The sequence below is a fragment of the Eucalyptus grandis genome, chromosome 2 (genome assembly GCF_016545825.1).
Source record: "Eucalyptus grandis isolate ANBG69807.140 chromosome 2, ASM1654582v1, whole genome shotgun sequence".
Lineage (NCBI taxonomy): Eukaryota > Viridiplantae > Streptophyta > Magnoliopsida > Myrtales > Myrtaceae > Eucalyptus > Eucalyptus grandis.
The window spans coordinates 46,104,624-46,129,091 of NC_052613.1; the positions used below are offsets into that span (position 1 = coordinate 46,104,624).

At 39.1% G+C, this 24,468-nt stretch overlaps 1 non-coding gene across 1 annotated transcript in view; it reads right to left on the reverse strand.

Annotated features, from left to right (window-relative positions):
• The window catches only part of LOC108957762, a 36,954-nt gene that overhangs the window by 12,029 nt on the left and 457 nt on the right, over nt 1-24,468 (reverse strand). Inside the window, exons 3-4 of the transcript XR_005548733.1 lie at nt 2,670-2,790; nt 530-555 (exon numbers count right to left, since the gene is read on the reverse strand). This is a non-coding gene — a transcript (uncharacterized LOC108957762). The remainder of the gene's footprint in view (nt 1-529; nt 556-2,669; nt 2,791-24,468) is intronic.

Here is a 24,468-nt window from a genome sequence, read left to right on the forward strand (position 1 = left end):
GGAGTCGATTACTTTACTGTTTCCTCAGTTCCTTGCTTGGAATTGTGGGTTTGCGACATGTTCCATGTTGATTAGTTATTGTTTCCGTAGTTTCGTATTGTCGTGGTTGTAGATATGTCTTGACTTGTTAAATCCTTAAAAAGGACCGTATTTGAAAAAACACATGAAAGACCCTGTTCTATTGTTAACAGCTCTATTTGCAAATTCTCTGATTCTTCTCTTACGCCTTTCACACGGAAGAGAAGCAAGATGCTTGTATTGAGGAATCAAAAATGGAGGAATCCTCAAACAGTGACTCAGCAAAGCCCAGACTCCTCCACCGTTTGCCCAGAATCATCTCCCGATAAGAGTTTCCTCGAGAAAGAAGAGAAGAAAAAGGCTAAAATCATCGAAGAACAGAGGATGAAATATGTAAAAGTGCTGCCTTCCCCCCGCTTAATAAACACCGTGTAATCCAAAGTGCCGCTCAAAACAATGAAGCACGCTCCTCTCGAGGTACGGGATGGGAGGAGAATGAAGTGAATTCCACTTGAGATACTTGGGACTCTGTGAAGCCTTTTTCAGCCGACCTGGATTAGAAATCTAATTTTAACGTGAAAAACCACTTCAATAATTTCTTGCTTTATCAAACGTATCACAATTCCTGATTAGATATGAAACTTCCGTCAGGATCAGGGCCTTTTCACTACCTCAAAATCGAGACATAATGTCAAAACTTTTATTTAGCTACCTTTTTTTCTATGTAATTGCTGATTCATGATGATTTATTTTGTTAGGCTGCAGGCTTGGTTTTGTCGGCCCAAAAGGATTTTTTTTTTTTAAAAAAGAAAAGGGGAACTTGGAATCTTGTCTTTGATGCGGTGATGCTTGAGAACATATTGTTTTTTAATTGCTAGTATTAAGGGAAGGCATCGACAGCAAAAAGATTGAGGATAAAAAGAAAAGAAAAGTGCGGGATGTTACGTTGGCGCTGGGCTTACCTCAACGTGGCACGTGAAAAGAGGGAAAAGTGCCAAAAAAGTCATAAGCCTTTTATCTTTATACCAATTTAGTCTTAAATCTTTTTATATTGTACAAATTTAGTCATTTCCAGCCAATTTTGGCCGGATTTTGCTTTGGACCTTTGGCCGGGCGCGTGGCTGTCGGCGACGTGGACAACTTTTAATAATATTTTTATATTTTTGAATTTATATTTATATTTTATAATTTTCTTTTTTTCTTCTCCTCTTCTTCCTCCCAGCCGGTCGGACCTCGGGGAGCGGCCGGGCGGCGGCCGGCGAGGTCAACCTTGACCTCGCCGGCCACCTCACTAGTGGCGGTAAGGGTCGAGCCTCACCCATGGCCGGCGAGGTGAGCCCGCCAAGTTGGCACGAGGCCAACTCGAGGCCGCCTCCTTGCATCGAGCGGGCGGGGCTCGCCCTTGCCGGTCATGGGTGAGGCTCGACCCTCACTAGATCCAGCGAGGGCGAGCCTCGCCGCCCCACGCGAGGCCGCCCTCGCGGCCAGCGGCGAGGTGGCTAGCGAGGTCGACCTCGACCTTGCCAGCCGTTGCCTTTGGCCGGTCGGCGAGGTCCGGCGATCGGCTGGAGGAAGAAGAGAAAAAAAAAGAAAACGAAAAAAAAAAAAAATATTCAAAAATATTCAAATATTATTAAAAGTTGTCCACGTCGGCGCGATCAGGCGCGTCAGCCGGCCGGCGTCCAATTAGTAAAATCCGGCCAAAATTGTCCAGAAAGGACTGAATTAACACAACGTAAAAATGTTTAAGACTAAAGATAGATAAGAGCGAAGTTGTCGGGTGCATCCCTGCATAAAGTGGGTCGGTTCAGCTAATCGGGTTTGCTCTGTTCATCTACTTCTCTGGACATTGATTCTTCATTGCCAATGTCAAATGACTTACAGCACTTAGCAATCAATTGCTGTCCGAAACCTTTAAGATCGCTTGCGATCACTGCAGGTGCCAAGGATTTCTCCTTCTTTTGAGTCGCCCGCTATAAAGACTTGATCCGACTTTTGCTCCTGGCAAGATTTTCGTCTTATGTTCAGGGCACTTTGTTATAATAAGTCAATAACTTTGGAAGAGTTCAATCGAGTAATCTCTCATTCTTCATTTTTCATTGCGCAGTTCTAGCAAAAGGATTTGAACTTGGATTGTTGATCATCATCCGTTTGGAAATTCCCATTTCTTGATCGATTGATCAAAAATCTCAACATCAGTTTCTTCCCAAATTCTGTATGCTAGCAATTTTCATCTTGAGGCCTACATACAACTTCTCAGCCAAATTTTGAAATTGAAAATATGTCCTTGGAGTTTTAAAAATCTCGAAAGAAATTAAATTCGATTTTTCATGCCTGAATATTCCGGAAGAATTCGAGTATTTTAGATTCGAAGTGTAAGGCACAGAAAATTCACAAAAGGTCAAACTGGCGAATGGAAGCCATCTGAAACAAGGCAATGGTATTCTATCCATTTGCAAATTTAAGATTGAATCAAAAGTATAAGTTATTCTCCTTCATTATATTAAATCGATTTGATTAGTCTTCACTTATTATTAAACCAATGAATTATCCTCTCCATCGATAACAGCACATTTATCATGACAGGAGTAACCTTAAACAAGAGGAATGCAAAACCAAACGAGTATATTGACATAATGGAATTCAGTCACTTGCAGCATGATATGCATATGGCGCTTTTCCTTGGCGCTCAAAGTGCTTGGACATGATGCAGAACTCGATGGGACCCCACTCTTCTGCTTCGAAGCAATTGCCAAGAGCGGCTTTGTACAACTATGCCCAAATTCATTAATCAGACATGAGTTGTAAATCATAAACAACCAAGGAAAATGCAGTACAAGGTAGAAAGTGCCACATGAACACAGCACCAACAGACCTTATCAGAATCACCCAATAATTCTGTTCCGGCTAGGTAAGCCGCACAATATTGGTCTTCTCTAGAATACCCAATTCTAGTATTGTTGTTGGAGAAAACTTCCTTATTTGTTTTGAAGTTGATAAAACGTTTCAATCAGTCTAGTCTGAAAACTTGCAGACTTTATCGTCAAAGTCTGAAGACCTCCAAACTCAAGATTTAAAGTCTACTCTCACTGATAGCTTCCAGATTGACAAAGAAAAGATTTATCCGTTAAAGAAGACTTATCTAGATGTGAGTATAACTTTAAGGATTTGGTTCGTACGGTTGAAGAAGATCTCATGGCTGGAGATAGCATCTCGTGATTAATTATTCTTATTGAAATCAATTCGGATAATTAGATTTGTTGATTGGCAAAGTATACTTGGAATGTTCTACTTATGGAAACCTAGATCCTGATTGTATGAATGAGCAGGATTGGTGGGCTATCTTCACATTCCTTAAATGACTCTAGATCTCTCTAATTGATTCAGTCCAACGGGTAGATTGGAAGAACTCATTTGGAATGTGTCAATGGTTATAATGGCATGGAGGAGTATATAAGGAAGACGCTCAAGTTATTCGAGAGTGTGTACGAAAGAAAAATTCCAAAGTTTGAAGCTCTTAGTTCTTTGTTGTTTCAATCACTGAGCTTATATTGTATTCAAAAGAGAGATTAAATACTTGTGAGACCTTGATGAAGTGTAGTAGAATTTCTATACTATAGAATCAAGGATGTGAGACTGTAAAATCTCTTTTGGTTCTTAGTGGAATCCAGCCAGTGGTCTGTTAGTGTGGGAGAGTGGATGTAGGCTTGGTTTAAGCTAAATCACTATAAATTTTGTGTCTTAATTCTCTTTCCCTAAACTCTTTACTTTAATTCATCATCTTATATAATTGTTTACAGTCTTTTACATTTTCAGTCTGTTATTCTCGAAAGACAAATTAAGTTGTTAAGTTTTGCAAAAACTTCTTTAACACTTATTCACCCCCTCTAGGTGTTCTTACTAGCCATATCAATTAGTATCAGAGTATGTGTACTCATTTAATTGAAGTGTTTTTACTTTTGAGTTAAAGATTTATGGCTAGTATGTTGGCTCCAGGTTTGGTTGAAGGCCAGAGCAATACCAGACCACCTTACTTCGATGGAAAGGAATACAGCATATGGAAAAACAAGATGAAAGCATTCCTAAGATCGAAAGATCCTCTGGAATGGGATGTGGTAGAAAAAATAATAATTCCTAAAGCTGCATCAGTTTCAGAAAGAGGAAAAGAAGTTGCAGATGCTGGCGAGATGACTCAAGAAGAAATAACCAAGAGACAAGCTCTTGTAATTAAAGCAATTTACTCTTTATATTGTGCGTTATCTCCTACTGAGTATAACAGAATATCTTCTTATGAAACAGCCAAATAAGTCTGGGATAGGCTACACATTACCTATGAAGGAATTGATCGAGTGAAAGAAACAATGATTAATATTCTACTCGGACAGTATGAAGCCTTCAAGATGAAACCAGCAAAATCTATCACTAATATGTTTAGTCGTTTTACTGAAATTGTAAATGGTCTAGAGTATCAGGGACAGCCAATCTCAGAACCAATGAAGGTCAATAAATTGTTGCGTGGACTATCTAAAGACTGGAATCACGTAAAGACTTCAATAAGGGAAACACAAAGGATCATGCCGCTTTTTGTAGACGAACTGGTTGGCACACTTCAGTCCTATGAAGTGGAGCAAATCAACGAGGAGGAAGATCCTAAAGGTAAGAAGTTAATTGCTTTGAGATCTAACGATGATTCTGATGTTACAAATTTTGAAGATGATATGGACGATGAAAAGTTAGCTCTTATGATAAAAAGTTTAGGAAACTTAACAAAACGGGAAGAAGATTCAATTGGAAGAAACAAAGCACTCAAAAGTTTCAAAACAAATCAACTGAGGATGATGAAACAAATAAAGATGTGATCTGTTTTGAATGCAAGAAAAATAGACACATCAGACCTAACTGTCCTCTGTTGAGGAAAAATAAAGGAAAAGCTAAGAAATACAGGAAGACACTCAAAGCAGAGACATGGAGTGATACTGAATGTGAAGAAAGTGATGAAGATTATGCCAATATTTGTCTAATGGCAAAATCAGAATCAGACTCAGACTCTGAAATAGATATAAACTCAGACTTAGACAGCGAAATTGAGGTAAGCAATCTAAAAATTCCTACTAAAGTCTCGAAATATATTGATGAGCTTTGTCTTAGTCTTAAAACCTCTCTTAAGAGGAATTTTGAGCTAAAAAGGGAGAATTCTACATTGAAGCGACAGGAAAATTCTTGGAAAGAAAAGTTTAAAAATTTAGACAAAAGTTTTGTTGTTTTAAAAGAAAATGCGGACTCTCTTTTAAAAGAAAATACATTTTTGAAAAATGACATTTCAAATATTTCAAAAAGATTTTCAATAGGATCTAAAAAGGTGGAAAATATTCTTTCAGTACAAAGACTTTATTTCAACAAGTCGGGATTGGGAATGACTTTAGAAACTATTTTTCTAATTGATTTTCCCAAAGTGAAGGAACGAATCAAACAAAGACCAACAAAAACTTTTTACAGAAATCATTTTCAAAAAGTTTTTGTAAAACCTGTTGGCCGAAGTGCTCTCAAATGTTCAAAGTGCAACAGCTCAGAACACTTTGAGAAATAATGTCCTATGGTTTGGAGACCTATTAAGAAGGAATGGGCAAAGACTGCATATTGCACTAACTCCTCTAGACCCAAGAAAATGTGGGTACTAAAGAAAACTTGAGTTTCTTTTTTAATTGCAGGTCACTATAAAAAAAAAGAAGAAGAAGATTAAATGGTATTTGGATAGTGGCTGTTCAAGACATATGACTGGAGATTCAAGTTGTTTAATAAAACTTGTTCAAATGAATGGTGTAAAAGTCTATTTTGGTGGAAATAGCAAAGGAAACATTGTTGGGTGTGGAACTATAAAAATTGGAAGTCTCACAATCAACAATGTCTCATTGGTGGAAGGACTAAACTACAATCTACTCAGGATTAGCCAACTGTGTGACACTAGATTCAAAATCAATTTCCAAGAAGGTGTATGTTTGGGAACTAGTAAAGATCTTTTTCAATCTTTTGCTAGACAAAGACATGGGAACATCTATCTTCTAGATATAAAACCAGAAAGGTCTCAATGTCTTATATCAATTCAAGATGAAGCGAATCTTTGGCATCGAAATCTTGGCCATGTCAACATGGAACAAATTGCCAAGATCTCTTCCAAGAACCTTGTTCGTGGGCTGCCCAACCTGAAATTTCAAAAATCTGACTTATGCACACCATGTGTGCTGGGAAAACAGGTTAGAAGTTTTTTTAAACCAATAAATCAGGTTTCTACTAATCATGTTTTGCAGTTTATGCATATGGATCTCTTTGGACCAACTAGAACTAAAAGCATTGGTGGAAATAGATATTGCCTAGTTATTGTGGATGATTATTCTCGATTTACTTGGGTTCACTTTCTGGCAAGTAAGTATGAAACCTTCTCTCACTTTTTGAAGTTTGCCAAGAAAGTTCAGAATGAGAAAGTATATGCTATTTCAAGCATACGAGACAGATCATGGAGGTGAGTTTAAAAATCAAGACTTTGCAAAATTTTGTGATGATCAGGTTTTCAATATGTTTTCTCCTCTCCATACACTCTAGAACAGAATGGAGTTGTGGAAAGAAAGAATAGATCTCTGTAAGAAATGGCTAGAACTCTTTTAATAGAAAGTAATATTTCTTCTCGTTTTTGGGCTGAAGGAGTTTTTACAGCTTGCTATATTATTAACAGTGTATTCTTAAGGCCTATTATGGAGAAAACTCCTATGAGTTATTCAAAGGAAAGAAGTCAATTGTTTCTTACTTTCATGTGTTTGGTTGCAAATGTTTGTTTTGAAAAATGCAAATGATTGAACTGATAAGTTTGAAGAAAAATCAAACGAATGAATTTTCCTTGGCTACTCAACCTCAAGCAAAGCTTACAGAGTATTTAACAAGAAGACTCAGTCCGTGGAAGAATCTATGAATGTCAAATTTCAAGACTCTTTGCAAAATCAACTGATTCAGACTTAACCTGAAGAATCTGAACCTATTCCAGATTTTACAAAGTCTACCTCCCCTGAAGCAACTCAAACCTCTGAAAATCAATAACAGGCGGAGTTTAAAAAATTAACTGAAGCAGAAGATCAGCAAACTGTCAGACCAACCAGTAATTGGAAGCACAAGTCTAGTCATCCCAAAGAACTCATCATCAGTGACATTGATGAAGGGATTCGCACCAGATCCAAAAAGCAAGAAGAGTCTAGCGCAAAGGTGGCACTTATTTATGAAATATAACCAAAAAGCATAGAAGAAGCTTTAGCTGACGAAAGCTGGATTGAAGCAATGCAAGAAGAACTCAGACAGTTCAGCATTAACGATGTATGGGAATTAACTCCTAAACCAAAAGGTAAATCCATTATTGGAGCTAAATGCATTTTCAGGAACAAGATGGACGAAAAAGGAAAAGTGGCTAGGAACAAAGTAAGACTTGTGGCCAAAGGATATATGCAAGAAGAAGGGATAGACTATGATGAAACCTACGCATCGGTAGCCAAGTTAGAAGCAATTAGATTATTATTTGCTTTTGCCTGTTATAAAAATTTCAGGTTATTCCAAATGGATGTCAATAGTGCATTCCTAAATGGATTTATCTAAGAATAAGTCTGTGAAACAACCTCCCGAATTTGAAGATTCAAAGAGACCAAACTTAGTATTCGGACTGAAAAATGCTCTATATGGATTAAAGCAAGCACCTCGAGCATGGTATGACAAGTTAAGTAAGTTTCTAATTCAAAATGGTTTTGTCAAATGAAAAGTGGATACTACTTTGTTTTTTTTTTTTTTTTTTTTTTTTTTTTTTTTTTTTGTTCGTAAAGAAGTGGATACTACTTTGTTTATTAAAAGAGAAGGTAAAAAATTTTCTACTTGTTCAAATTTATGTTGATGATATTATATTTGGATCATCTAATGAAAACCTGTGCAAGAAGTTTTCTAAGTCTATGCATGATGAATTTGAGATGAGCATGATAGGTGAACTATTTTCTTTCTCGGATTACAAGTGAAACAATTGAAGGAAGGAATTTTCATTTATCAAGAAAAATATGCAAAATAACTTGTTAAAAAGTTCGGACTAGAGAATTGCAAAAAGACTGAAATACCAATGTCAAGTTCTTCGAAACTGGACAAATATGAAGGAGGAAAGAAAGTTGATCAGAAGCTTTACAAGAGTTTTATTGGTTCACTTCTTTATCTTACTGCTTCTAGACCTGACATTTTGTTTAGTGTTTGTATTTGTGATAGATTTCAATCTGATCCCAAAGAATCTCATCTAAGCGCCGCAAAACGCATAATCAAATACGTTGCAACTACTTCAAAGTTAGGTCTGTGGTATCCTAAAGAAGGAGACTTTACTCTCCTTGGATATTCGATGTAGATCTAGCAAGTTGCGAGTTGATAGAAAGAGTACTTCCGGTACTTGTCAATTCTTTGGGAAACGGGACAAGTATCATGGTTCTCAAGGAAGCAAAGTACGTAGCTCTTTCAACGGCCCAGTAGAGTACATGGGTCTTGGAAGTTGCTGTTCTCAAATCTTATGGATAAAACAACAATTGAGAGACTTTGGAATCGAAGATTCATGCACCGAGATCAAATGTGACAACACCAAATAAGCAATTAATCTCACAAAGAATCCAATTCTTCATTCAAGAGCAAAGCACATAGAGATTCGACATCACTTTATTAGAGATCATATTCAAAATGGAGAAGTTATGATTCATTTCATTGATTCAAAGAATCAACTGGCGGATATATTTACAAAGCCACTGGAGAAAAGCCTATTTGAGTCTATTTGTACCCAGATTGAACATCACATCTTTTATCCATTAAAGTATGAAGGTGCTCAAACTCAGAAGACCAAGAGTTACGACTGTAAGTTATTTCGATACTAGTAATTTTTTTTTTTGGTTAAAGACTTGAAAATGTACGGTTACTTATTAATCGTTAATTGATTGAAATTATCTTTCCAAGTTTTTTGAATTTATAGAATTTATTCATTTTCAAAAAGGCAGTTATTCAAAAAGGTAGTTATCTATTTTCAAAAAGGCAATTATTCTTTTTCGAAAATGCAGTTATTATTTTTCGAAAAGGCATTTCTAAATTTTTCTTTGAGACGATTCGTTTACTCCGCTTCACTCGCTTTATCTACTTTGTCGAAATCTGTCTTCTTCGTTTTCACTCTCAAACCCTAAAATACTGAACTCCCACTTGCTCTCACTTTCATTGTTGTTTAATCCAAAAAGTTTTCACATTTTCGAGCAAGTCTGTGAATTTCTTCCTTGAAACGACAATGTCTTCAAGAAAGTCTTCGAGAATTGCAAGCAGGGGACCATGGCATATGCCTGAGGGTCCTACGCATTTCAATTTGACCGAGGAAGAAGATTCTTCTCCACCACAGCGACCAAGTCAGCAACAACATTCTCAGCAGCGTCATTCTCCTCCACCGACTCAACCAGAAGAAGAAATTTTGGAAGATGTTGAAACTGTAAGAACGTTAACTCTTAAGGTTGCTTTCAAGTTTTATTTTTGTTTGAAAAGCGGAGGAACCTGCTATGTTTTTTATTGATGAATTCATGAGAGAGAGAGAGAGAGAGAGAGAGAGAGAGAGAGTGTGACACCCCGAACCCTTCGCAGGTCGTCACCAGCGCCAATGTTACACCTTATTACCTTTCCGTCTTTCGAAGAAGATGCGTCCTAATTCATAGACACATTTTTTTTTAAACAAAACGGTCCCAGCGCAACTCATTAGCAGAAGCAAATTAAAACATCACCGTCTCTCCCCCTACCAACCATGATACACATACACACCACTAATCACCATAATTTTATAAACAAGCCACGACACTTTATTTACATATATTTTTAAGATGGGACTTCCTTCGGGTCGGTACAACAAAAAGGAAAAGCTAGGACTCAGCCACGTCCAGCCTAAAACCTCAAAAAGAACCCTCGACCCTCAACATCATACGTGCACAACCCCCATCAAAAGTGTCGGCTATCTATATCCAAAAAGATCCAGCTCCTACTTATCGCGCGCGGGTCTCACACCTAACCCGGTGCATCAGGCAGTGGCGGTGGCAACATCCCTCGCATCACTCCATCCCGACGAACGTGAACAGATATGAACTCCTGAATGACAGGGCCCCCAGCCAGGCCTATGTCGTACATCACTAGACAGCGTACTCGAATAAAAGTCGAAAAGCAGGGAACAGGAGGGACGGTCTATCTCGGCACACTCGACCTCTACATCGGATGGTAGATCGTAAAATACCCCCGCGTGACAGCGAGGAAACGGCATACCGCTAATCGAAATGTGGGTCCCCAAAGGGGTGAGTACAACCACTCAACGAGATAGGAAATCCAATAACAACTCAATGCATCATGCAATCATACATGCATTGCGGCGCTACTTACCTTGAAGCCATGCGCATACTATCAGGCATCATCATATCAATTTATAACACATACATGTGTATCATCATCGTATCATACATGTCATCATCATCATGGCATCATTACATTACACATGTCATCATCATCATGGCATCATTACATCATACATGTCATCATCATCATGACATCATCTCATTACACATGACATATCATATGTCATCATCATTATCATCATCATGCATATCATCATGCATATTATATCATGCATATCATCATGCATATCATATCATGGGTGATCATCATTATTTCACATCACATATCATCATCATCATCATCATCATCATGCATATCATATCATGCATATCATCTCATGGTTTAATTTCCACTTTTAGCTTTCAATTTGATCACCACATCACCCATTTCTCAATTCATCAATTTTATCATCCCCTCGGGCAAAGACCTCTCGAGGCTTCCTGCATTCAGCCTCCCGGGCCACCGGCATCCGGCTCCCCACAGTCCAGGCATCTCGCATCTCAACTAGCATCACGAGGCATTCCCTTCGGGCAGAAACCTCCGACAGGGCTTCCGGCATTTACACTCCTTGGCCGGGCATCCCGCACCCCAAATCTTGGCATCGCGAGGCATTCCTTTCGGGCAAAGACCTCCGACAAGGCTTCCGCCCCCCCACATTCCGGGCATCTTGAATCTCTCAGGGAATCCGGCAATGCATCTCTGTACACTCTGGCCTCATCCTCCACCACAACCACTTCCTCACTTATCATTATCCACATTTACCATTATTTTGATCTCAATTTAACATGGCATATGGCGTGACATCAAACAAGTCATACTTGGCATAGGATTCACACATGCATCACAACTCAATGTCATACATATACCAAGACTTTATCATACGCAACAAGATAAACTTAACGGAATTTATGGCCAATAAAATAATCCATTTTATTTTATTATTTTATTATTTATTTATTTTTAATAAATAAATATTAAATTCAATATCTATAAATTCCCAAAATTATAAAATTCAAGCAATCATTAAACAAACCAATAGGATGACAATTTCATGCAAAATTCATGGCCAAATTGAATTTCACACAATTTCACAATTTCCACAAAACAACACATAATATTCGGATAATAACCAGAATGCACAGTTTCCGAAGAAATTCGATTAAAATATCCATACGGTCTCCAAAAATTACGAAATTTTACAGAGTGATAGCCAAGACATTTTCGCACAACTTTCATGAAGAACTCCAAGCTAGATTATTTTTATATTATTCTATAAAACCTCACGAAGCTTCTGGACCCATTACCGCATCGTCCAGTGTACATATCACCGAAATATTGAGATTTCACCTACCATTTCTCTTTCGTTTCCTCTGAAATTTAGATATGTTATACATCAAGGTATCCTATACAAGTTTCATGAAGATATATAGGTCAAATAACCATATTATAGTCATCATCTATGTCCATGAAGTCTCGGGTATCTCGAAATACATCACCAGAATCATCATCTTCAAGATCTAGTCGATTTACTAGGCTATACTTGTTAATTTCACTTCAAATTCGAGTATGTTGTATTTTAAGATGTCTCCTACAACTTTCATGAAGAAACCAAAGTGAGATTCTCAACAAAAACCAACATGCAACCATGAATCCAGCAAGAGGTCAGTAAAAACTCTCCAGATCTGAGGTCTCAGTAGAATAAGACTTTAACCCCTCAAATATCCATAATTTTTCACGAAATTTCAGTATGTTGTAGTTAAATATGTTATCTACAACTCTCATGAAGAAATAGAAGCCAAAATCTGACTCTAAACACACATGCAAGCTCAAACAAGTTACTGACTCACACGGTCCGAACACAAACAGCCATACCTTCCAACATGCATCATCCATGCTTCGGTTTTTCTCACTTAAACACTCAAAGATTCAACATGCAAACCACATATAAACATGCAAGAGAAGCTAGAGGACTTCCACTTGCCTCTAGGATGGACGGTCGACGGCGTACGGCGGTGTACACGGCGAACGGACAGCGGACAGACGGTGGTTTCCCTCCTCCTCTCTCTCGGCCGCTCCTCCTCTCTCTCGCACACCTCTCTCTCCTTGGGCGAGCAAATGGCCGGCCACCCTTCTCTCTCTTCCCTTCTTATACCCCCTAGATCTCATCATTTGCAATCATGAGATTGCCTTTCAATTGGCCAATGCATGGCCTTCTCCTTTGCCACTTGTCACCACACATGCAAGATGGGCTTGGGCTTTTGGGCTTGGGCCTCCCCTTCTTGGGCCGGCGACCACTTCCCTTGGGCCTCTATTGGGCCCGTCGACTTCGCCTCTTGGGCCGCTCATCTTGGCCCATTAAAGGCTTAGGCCAATGGGCCTAAGGCCCATTCGAAAATTAACCCCTTTTTCCTTCTTTTTTTTTTTTTGAATTTCTTCTATAATTATTTTTCAATTTCAATTTTCATCTTGGCCAAAGTCTTGGGGCATTTTGGTTATTGAAATTTAATTTCTAAATCATATGGCCAAGCATAATTTATTAATCTATCAGATTTAAATTCTCGCAATCATATACACAAATCATCTAATTAAAAAGGCTAATGGCTAAAGCATAGGCCATGGAAATTTTATCACCTAATTAGAGACTTTAACACACCTTATGGCTTGGCTTTGAATTTTGGGATGCCACAGAGAGACTACAAGAATGAAACTCTATTTCTGCGCGATATGGAGAAGATGGGTGTTGCAAAAAAGGGATCGGTTGAAAAAGCCTTTGCTAATTTTTCTAGTGACTCGCGCTTTGGCACTGCTAATCAACCACTAGGATAGGATGACGACGGCCGTATGTTTACCCATTTTCAGCCTAGAACAAGAGTTGCTGCAAATGTTGTTGGTGATGGATCAAGTCTATTCAAATCGAAGAATCACAAGAGAGTTTATTTGAATCTAATGAAGAGAGGGGTTATGAACCCTAAGAGTGTTGATTTTGATTTTCTTGATTCGGTGAAAGTAAATCTGCGAAAGAAGCTTGCTCTTCTGCAATTGGAGTGCTTTTGTTCTGAATCTACTGCTGCTTATCTAAAACTCACAGCTTACTTTTGTTCGAACTTATTTTTCTTGAATGCAAACAGTTTCTCTTTCACAGTAAGAGATAAGGAGTTTTTGGTGGATATGGACACTTTGGCTGACCTAATTGGGGTGGAAAAAGCGTGTTTCCAATCAATTAGTGTATTCGTTGCTCACGCTACTCTGTCATTGGTGAGAGACAGGGATGCTGAAGGCAAGATATCCTACTCTAGGATGAATGCCTCTAACATCTTGCTACACAAAATCATGATCAATTGCATCCGTCCAAAGTTGACATCAAAGACTGATGTATCTCGAGCTGAAGCAAAATTGATGTATGCCATTAATATTGGCTACAAATTCTCTCTTCCTCACACCATCATGTTTCACATGTACAGGACAGTGGTGAAAGATAAAGGACAACTCCCTCATTATGCTCTTATCACGCGCCTTTTTAGACATTTTAATATTCACATCCCTGCACCATTATGTTTGACAAACATTTTTCCTATGGTGATTGGATTTAAAATAGTCACAAATATGCGGTTGAAAGAGCTCAACAAGGTGTTAGAGCGCATGAAGGAGAAGTCTCCCGTCAAAGCAAGACAAGACTCTGATGTAGCCAAAAGGAAAGGCAAGGAGCCCATGGATGCTCCAGTAAAGAAGAAGAGAACTCTCATCTTGCAGGATGAAGATGATGAGGATGAAATGACTCTTTCAGCTTTGAGAAACTTAAAGAGTTTGGTCAGCTTTCAAGAGACAAGAGAAGAGCCAGAAGAAGGAGAAAAAGAGAAAGAAGAGACTGAGAAGGAAGATGAGAACAGAGGAGGACAGAGGAAGAAAGAAGAGAAGAGGAAGAAGAAGATAGAGATGAAGAGAGAGACCAGTGTCAAGAAGACTCCTTTGAGCCAACCTTGGTTGTCTCATTGTCTAGTGAACTTGATATGGTAGAAACTGCTGACATGCATCACTTTGAAACTGAAATTGAACAAGAAGAAATCTTTCCTACTCCACTTGAAGGCAACAAAACAGGGAGAGCTGTTGGACAACAAGGTATTTCTTCACATTTCCTTACTAGCGATGTGAGTCATTCTGCAGCAAATCCAGAGAATGTATATGCCTCTCATTATCCAGAAGCATCCACTCATAGCCACGGTGGATAATCTGCTGAAGTTCCATCCATTCTCAAAGCTCCTAGAATCGACTTGGCTAGACCTAGTGCTGCAACATAACATACAACAGACTTTTCGAGACAGCTAGAGATTCTATTGGATGTAAGGAAATAGCAATATGCTATGGGGTATGAGATACAAGATCTCAAGAACGCTTTCATGGCCACTTTAGTATCTTTACACGATCAGCTCAACGCCCTGAAGACTCAAGTGCAAGATCATGTGAAGGGTGAAGATTTCCAGCAACTGAAGGAGACCATTGGGAAGCTTGAGAAGATAGTGAATTCCATGGGGAGAATTCCAGCTTGTTCGCCTTCCTAAACAACTTTGATTCACTTTATTTTTAAACAACGCTTTTATTTGTTCTTCCCTTTATGCTGTTGACAAAAAGGGGGAGAAGTTTGATGCAGATTTAACTTTTGGTTTTTGGTTTGGGTTTTTTTTTTGATTTACTTTTGACTTATCTTTTGTTTGGTTGTGGTTTGGACTGTTTGATTTGATCTTTTGATGCTTGCAGCAACTTAACTTAAGATATGATCATGATTATGGAAAGGATAGTTGTTTTGACTAACGTGTTTTCTGTGGTTGCAGAATCGTTGCTATCCATATCCTAATCTATTTATCTTTTATGAGATATCCTATTTTGCTTAAGTGTTGTTTTGCAGGTTAAAAATTTTCAAATTTGCAGGAAAGTTTTGTCACCATAAAAAAGGGGGAGATTGTTGGAGAAAACTTCCTTATATGTTTTGAAGTTGATAAAACGTTTCCATCGCCTAGTCGAAGACTTGCAGACTCTATCATCAAAGTCTGAAGATTTCCAGACTCAAGATTTAAAGTTTACTCTCACCGATAACTTCTAGATCGACGGAGAAAAGATTTATCCGTTAAAGAAGACTTATCCAGATGCGAGTATAATTTTAAGGATTTGGTTCATACGGTTGAAGAAGATCTCATGGCTGGAGATATCATCTCCTGATTAATTATTCTTATTGAAATCAATTCGGATAATTAGATCTGTTGATTGACGAAGTATACTTATTGGCGAAGTATACTTGGAAGGTTCTACTTATGAAACCTAGATCCCGATTGTATGGGCGAAGCAGAATTGGTGGGCTATCTTCACATTCCTTAAATGACTCGAGATCTCCCTAATTGATTCTGTCCAACAGGTAGATTGGAAGAACTTCTTTGGAAGGTGCCAACGGTTATAATGGCATGGAGGAGTATATAAGGAAGATGCTCAAGTTATTCGAGAGTGTGTACGAAAGAAAAATTCCAAAGTCTGAAGCTCCTAGTTCTTTGTTGTTTCAATCGCTGAGCTTATATTGTACTCAAAAGAGAGATTAAATACTTGTGAGACCTTGAGGAAGTGTAGTAGAGTTTCTACTTTGTGGAATCAAGGACGTAAGACTATAAAATCTCTTTTAGTTCTTAGTGGAATCCAGCTAGTGGGCTATCAGTGCGGGAGAGTGGACGTAGGCTTGGTCTAAGCTGAACCACTATAAATTTTGTGTCTTAATTCTCTTTCCCTAAACTCTTTACTTTAATTCGTCATCTTATATAACTGTTTACAGTCTTTTACATTTTCAATCTGTTATTCTCGAAAGACGAATTAAGTTGTTAAGTTTTGCAAAAACTTCTTTAACACCTATTCACCCCCTCTAGCTGTTCTTATTAGCCCTATCAATTGCAACGACAACATTGAAAATATAAGAATTGGCTTTGGAATCTGCCCATAAGGGGAGAAAGTTATTCAACTGAAGCAGTAGAAAACAGAGCACCCCACGAACCTCCTGAACTTCTGAATCTCGAGAATGTCCTTGAACCCTTCATAAACCATCATCTGCAATGATCTAACACTTAAGAAAAATCTTCATCCTCAAGCGCATTTAATCAAATAGGTGGTGTGCCTTCCGAAAAAGCTTCATAACATGTAAAGAGAAGAGGAACTTGGGCCCCCCAAAAGTAAGGAGCGAAATGGAGAAGGAGGGTAGAGAAGTGGAGGCTGTGTACGAAGTTTCAAGGAGTAAGCGAAGATCAAGCTATGAAACCTTGGCCAGTGGGGAAGATGCATGTGAATTCGAGTAAGTGCTCATCGTTGTCGGTACATATTGCGAAATGCTGAATTTCTCATTAGACATAGTTGAAGAGCAGTACAAGCCCGCCTGGCCGTGATAGTGAACTCAAGTCTAGTTAAAGAGTGAGAACAGGCCCAGTTGAGTAGGCTAGGCCTAGCTTGATGCAATACATGGGCCGTTGTTATTTTGATTGATTTCTATTAGTTTTTGAGTTAAGAACTAGGAAAAAACCCCAAATATGTATACTTATGATACCCAAAACTAATATTTTGATCATGAAAAACCCAAGTTGATATACTTGCGATAAATTTACCATCTGCTTGTTTTCGTTAAATTTTATTGTCAAATTACTAAATTGGATGACACGTGGCAATTGACGGGTGTTATCGGTTTATGATTTTTTGGTGTATTAATCTAATTTAATGGAGGGTAAATTTGTTACAAATGTATCAATTTAGAATTTTTGATGATTAAAAAAATTAGTTTGGAATTTGGAGGTTTTAGTGTTATTAACCCTTTTTTTCTTAATTTTTTACTTATTACTAACCAATGCTTTTGGTGCCCAAGACTTACTATCGGGACTGCTTTTGGGCCAAGGGATCCTGAAAGATTCCTGAATCAAAGCAACAAAAAAATCACATGCACTTCAAATGCTTGCTCCTACGGTTCATTGCGACTTTTAAGACGCTCAACATGGTCATCACATACTTACTAGAGGACTGAAACATGGTCATCCCATTCATAATTCTACTCTTGGCATGATGAGCAGAAGACTTGTAAAGCAAATGACTAAGACTCATATGCTTTTTGAGTTTTTGCAGAAGCCTCGCAAGGTAAAGGACTAAGACTTATACTGTAATATTTGAGATTTAAACTAGGTAAAAAAATAAGGTGGTGGGACTCACTTTAAAACACACAAGAAAAAAAGTTTAAAAAGTCAACAAAAGAAAGCAAAAAAAAGGAAGTGAACGCTTGGGGAAAGGAGGAAAAAGAAGAGGAAAGAAGAAGAAGAAGAAAAAGAGAGAGAGAAAAAGAGCTTTGTGCATGCAAGTCACAAACACCTTGCTAAGCCTGATGCAACTACGTGTCACAACGTTTGGTAAGTACTCGCACTCCTTGTTCGTCCGATCGGAGTAGGTTTTAGATTTACTACTTTAATTTGGAATTTTGGGAAATTTAAGCCCTGTAATCCATTTTTTGAGCTGTGGAGCTTCACGACTTCATGGGAATGGTGGTTTTTGGAGTCATGGAGTCGTGAGTTTTGAAGTGAGTTGTTTTGGGGCAATGGTTTAGTTGGAGCAAAATTTTCGGTGTTTCGACGTCGAGTTTCGCGTCGTGTTTAAGTTTGTATAATTGCCTCAGGTGAGTGATTTGTTAACGCATAGGAGTCATATTGTTAGTGTTTAGGTGATGTTTAGCCAATTCAAAATTGTCATAGTATATTACTTGGTTTTAAAGTCAATTCTTGTTTTTTAATCGGATTGCAAGATCGTCGACTCTTTCGGTTACACGTTATTAGGTTTGAACATTTTCAGGTGAGTGATGCTTTTAGACTATTGCATACATTTAGGCCCAACATGGTCATCACACGCTTATCAAAGGACTAAAACATGGCCATCCCACTTGCAATCCTGCTCTTGGCATGATGCAGAAAAGACTTGTGAAGCAAAGGACTAAGAATCATGCTTTACGAGTCTTTTGTGGAAGACTCATGAAAAGCAAAGGACTAAGACCGTAGAAGACTCATAAATTTATGAGTCTTCTACGAAACTCATAAAGCAAAGGATTAAGGGTGCGTTTGGGAAGACTTTTGGGGAAAGTCTTTAGGAAAATGCAAAGACCTTTGAGTTAAATGTGTTTTCCAAAATGCAAACTGTGTTTGGTAAATTATAATTTAAAAGCCCTTTGTGAAGTACCTTTGAGCAAAATGGTGTTTGGGGACAAAGGACTTTTGTGAAAAAAAAAAAAATTTATTAAAAGAAAAATAAAAAATGAAAAAATGAAAACCAGCAAGGGCAGCGGCATCCGGCGGCCGGCGGCGACTCCCGGCGACCTCCGCGACCCGGATCTGGGCCGGCGAGGTCGCGCGATGCCGTCGCGACCTCCGGCGACCCGGATCTGGGCCGGCGAGGTCGCGCGACGCCGTCGGGACCTTCGGCGACCTCGGATCTAGGTCGCGGGAGGCGGAGTCTGGTCGCGCGACCTCTGCGCGTCGCCGGAGGTCGCGCGACTAGATCTGGTCGCACGAGAGGTCGCGCGACCTCCGGCGACCAGATCTGGTTGCGCAGAGGTCGCGCGACCAGATCTGTTCGCCGGAGGTTGCGCGACCTTGCGGCGACCAGTCCGCGACCAGATCTGGTCGCGCGAGGTCGCTCGACCTCCGGCGACCAGATCTGGTTGCACAGAGGTCGCGCGCAGCGAGGTCGCGCGACCTCCGGCGACCCGCAGATTTGGGTCGTCGCGAGGACCTGCGACCTCCGGCGGCTGGCGGCAACTCCCGGCGTCCTGGAGAAGATGAACAGTGCTCATACGAGGGCACGCACCGGAAAAACAAAAAATTCGTGAGGACAAATTTGGAAAAAAAAAAAATGAACAGTGATCCTCAGCATGCCGAGAATGCTGAAAGCCCAAGGCAACCTCGGGGCTGCCTTGGGCTTTCAGCCTTCCCAAGTATTTGCTTTCCCATAAGGGACTTCGAAAGCTGGTTCCCAAACACCCAATTTTTGGCCTAAAGGCCTTTAGATCCCTAAAGATCCTTGGCAAAGTGGTTGCCAAACGCAGCCTAAGACTCATATGCTTTACGAGTCTTTTGCAGCATGCCAAAAATAGGAGTTTGAGTGGGATGACTATGTTTCTAAAAATCTAGCAGCTTGGGGCTGTGGCCGAAAACTCCATCCATTTCTTAGTAGACAGTGTTTAGAGTGCAATGGGCCAAAAAAATTGCAAGCATGAGTTCTTTCTTGCCTTCTCAATCACTTCTCTCCGTCTGCAATAATATAGGCAAGTCAGACTCGTTCATTCTTGGTGAAAACTCATCTCAGCTAGTTTTCCTAGCCTTGTGGAACTAACCAAAAACATAGAGTTAACTTCAGTTTAGTATAGTTATTTTGGTCATTCTTTTAATTCAATTGTACATTATATTCATGAATTACGAGGCTATAAGAGTAGAAAATCTGACTTTGACAAATCATGCTAACATGCTAATGTAAATTCTGAATTGCTTCCCCCCAGTAATTTTTTCCCCTGGCCTCTCTATACGTGCTTCATCTTCATCGTCCTTATGATTTGATAAGCTGATCAGCTCATGTGTCAAGTAAGATCCAACTGCAGAGTATGGAATGGAAAGCGAAGTGTGAAAAGATGGTGATGCGTACAGCTACGGAGTCCTACTGTTTTAGATTACAGGAAAGAGACCCCACCCATGACATGTTTAAGGATGCTTTCAACCTTCACGATTACTACGTGGCGGCTTTGCCAGAAGGGGTGGCAGATATAGCGGATCAATAGCACCTATTCTGTGATACAAAAGAATCGTCAATTGTAGACATACTGAGCAATAAAAGACGCGTAAGTGCTCATGTTCAAGGGTGCTTGCTGATAATATTTGAAATTGGAGATGCCTGTTTTGCAGAGCTGCCATGAGAGAGAATGAAGATAGGCAATGCGGTGACAAGATTGCATTCACTGAAAGAGAGAGTCGATAAAATGGGATTCCGCTAGAAGCGATGGAGAAATATGCGCAACATGGGACGATCCGGAGTTGATTGCTTACTGTTTCCTCAGTTCCTTGTTTGGAAATGTGGGTCTACGACATGTTCAATGTTGATTAGTTACTTTTTCCGTAGTTTCATGTTCTAGAGGTTGTAGATATGTCTCGACTTGCTCAATCCTGAAAAGGACAGTCCTTAAAAAATACACTTCAAAGACCCCTGTCCTATTATTAACAGCTCTATTTGCATATTCTCTATTTCTTCTTTTACGCCTTTGTCACACGGAAGATAAGCAAAAAGCTCGTATTGACGAATCCAAAAAGGAGGAATCCTCAAACAGAGACTCGGCAAAGCCCAGACTCCACCTCTGTTCGCCTAGAATTATCTCCGGAAACGATTTTCAAAAGAAGAGAAGAATGAAATGGAGAGGAGAGGCTCCGTGTTTATTGCCTCCATGTTTTTCATGCTCCGAACTAAAAAGATGATTAAAAAAGGCCAGGCTGGAAAGACTTGAGACATGAACAAGTTATATTGAACCCTCAAACAAATATTCGCTTCGTACCAATTCGCGGTAGTCTTCAGATCTCTCTTAACACTGGAGATGCGCAAAGACTTGAATAGATAAATAGTGTAATAAATGATGTGGTCGACTCTAAATCAGTCAAAAAACACTATTGCACTTATTTAATATCCGCTTGTAGTTTATCGTATAATTTTGTATATCAATCTTTTAAACTTGCCTTCGTATTTTTAAGATCTCTATAATTATTATAGAAGAAGAAGAAGCAGCAGCAGCTCTTTGTCACACGGCAAGGAGGCGGCGTCCTCGTGTTGCACTGGAAGCAAAGGAACTAATGTTAGGGAAATTCCTTATGATGATTTAAAGATGACAAAATAAATAAAAGGGCAGTAAATTGTTTAATGATTGAGTAATTAGGTGAAAGACGTACAAGCCGCTATGCAAATCATAGAACATGTAAAAGATATTATCAAGGACTATATTTGAAAGAACCAAAAGATAGACTCTACATTGAAGCTGAATTTATTCAGACTATATTATGACATCAAGGCTAAATATGATTCAAATGATGAATATGTTCAGACTCAAGTTCAGATTAAAGAATCTATTTTAGACGGAACACACTCAGACTTTATATCCAGAACGTGATAGGTTCAAAACATACATAAGTTCAGAACGAAGCAAGTTTAGAACGTATAACGGTTAATGATTTGATTCAGATTCTGCACAAAGACATAATTGATTGACTTAATCTAATCGATTGGGAAATTAATCCTAAAGACAAGTTCTTTCTAAATGATGAGGCTCTACTTATGGAAACCAAAACTCTGATTGTATGGGCGATCAAAATCAAATGGAGATTCCATCTTTGTCACTCAAGGGCAACCATATCTTCTTGATATAGTTCTGTCCATCGGTTAAGTGAAAGACGATCCTTTGGAAGCTATCCAACAGTTAGTTTGGAAGTAGATGAGTACATAAGGAGATTAAGGGACCAAGGAACAAGCAAGAGACGAGGCCAAAAATCTATAATTCTAAAGTCTAAGCGAACTTCGATCATACAAGTGTTTTTCGCGAGCTTAAATATTTGTGATCGTGAGAGAAATACCAAAAGAGTGATTTAATAAAATAGTGTAATCTATCACTGAGTGTTTGCACTTAAAGTTGTAATCTCTCATTGATCATATAATAGAATCTAGCTAGTAGGCTGTTGGCGTAGGAGAATTGACGTAGGCTTGACCAAAGCTGAACCACTATAAAATTTATGTACAATTTCTTTGATCTTTATTCTCTTATTGTTTATTATTAAAGTTTATTGCACACATGCAGGTTGTTCTTAAAATCTATTCTACCGCATGACAGATTCTGAACCGTGTTCAAGAATCTGGACCTTGTGCAAACTTTGATCTTGACTTGTTCTATTCCGTATTAATTTGTCAAGATTTTTTATTATCACCTATTCACCCACTCTAGGTAATTCTTGCTAGCTACATCAATTAGTAGTGAAATTGGCAATGGCGGAAGAACAGTCTGGCTTCTTGCTACGAAGCAAGATGTTGTCGAGTCGCTTTGATATGTAAATCTTCCCTATTCTAGTTTGGAACACCATCAAGAGAAGCGATATGAGACCCAGTAGCATCAACTCTGCCAGCGTCATCGTAACCCAAAAAACTAATAATAATAATAATAAAGAAAATAATTAATGTGCATCACAACAATATAGTGAAATTGTCAAAAAAAAAGAAAAAGAAAAAGAAAAAGAAAGAGAGAGAGAGAGAGAGAGAGAGAGAGAGAGAGAGAGAGAGAGAGAGAGAGAGAGATCCCGCGCCATCTTTGATCTTTCGTGAGGGCCGACGAGCGGCCAGCGTTTATGCTTCTTTATCATGATGCTCTCGCTCTACCCTTTTTACTTGTCAAACCATCTTATTTTACCGATTTGACTGTTATCCATTAAACATAGAGAGAGCCACAAACAATAAGCCGGAGATCTACGTGGGCCGTCACTAGTTTGATTGGTTTGACTTATTACAGCCAAGACTAGCTATCGTGACTGCTGTTATCGATAAAACATAGAGAGAGCCACAAACAATAAGCTGGAGATGTGTGTGGGCCATCACTATTTTGATTGATTTAACTTACTACGACCAGGGCTAGCTATCGAGACTACTGTTGGGTGATTCGTGAATCAAAACAATAGAAAGTATCACACGCACACTTCAACGGTCCGCTCCTATGGTTCATTGCAAAGGTGGCTTTTGCAGGTGGCTACTAAATTCGTAAGTCCAAAAGACACGATTCGACTCTTCCCTCTTGTTCCTTTCCAGCATTTCATTTCATTTTTGTTACTTTTTGCTTTCGTTTTGTCTTGCGAACATGTAACGCGCACCCAGGCGGTAATGTTTCTTGAGTTGATCACAGGAATTTTTTTGTGAACCAGGGAACTCAAGGACAGATAGACTCGCCGTATGAATGAATGATGCAGTGAACAGAGCAAATCGCGGATAAAAAACTGGATGGGAGCTTCTATTTCTCGATGGAACCATATGTGAATCCCGTTCTCTCTTTTATGCGAAATTGGCATAGTCTATTGGACTGAGCTTATGGAATAGCTTCTCCGGTGGGTTTTCGTAGTTAGACTATTGCATACTTTTAAGACACCCAACATGGTCATCACACGCTTATCAAAGGATTGAAATATAGTCACCCCACTTGCAATCCTACTCTTGGCATGATGCGGAAGACTAGTGGGATGGCCATGTTTCTATTCTTTTGATAAGCGTGTGATGACTACGTTGAAACCCTTAAAATCACACACTAGTCTAAAATAGAAATCAGTGCAATAAGTTTGTTTTTTTGCTGGCGAGGTATTACAGTCACATATTTTGCATCTTCCGCATCATGCCAAGAACAGGATTCTGAGCGGGATGACCGTGTTTCTAATGGGGGCTATAATTTTTGACTAAGTGACCAAGTGGTGGGACCAAAAATAAAGAAAAAAAATGGCGAGGTACTACAGTCACATATTTTGCATCTTCCGCGTCATGCCAAGAATAGAATTCCGAGCGGGTTGACCGTGTTTCTAGTGGGGGCTGTAATTTTTGACTAAGTGACCAAGTGGTGGGACCAAAAACAAAGAAAAAAATGGGTTGAAAGTCAACCAAACAGGGAAGGGAGACTCCGCTTGGAATAAGAGAGAGAGAGAGAGAGGCTTAGAATAAGAGAGAGAGAGAGCTCAGCGCAGAAAAGAAAAAGGAAAGAGAGGAAAGAAGAGAAGGAAAAAGAAAGACGGGGTTTTATGCAATACTCGCCATGAACACTTCGCCAAGCCACAACGTGTGGTAAGTATTTACACCCTTGTTCATCTAATCGGAATAGCTTTCGAGGTTAGGGTACAAATTCAAAATTTTGTGAAAATCGAGCAAGTCTTGATTTGGCATTGTGGGGCCGTA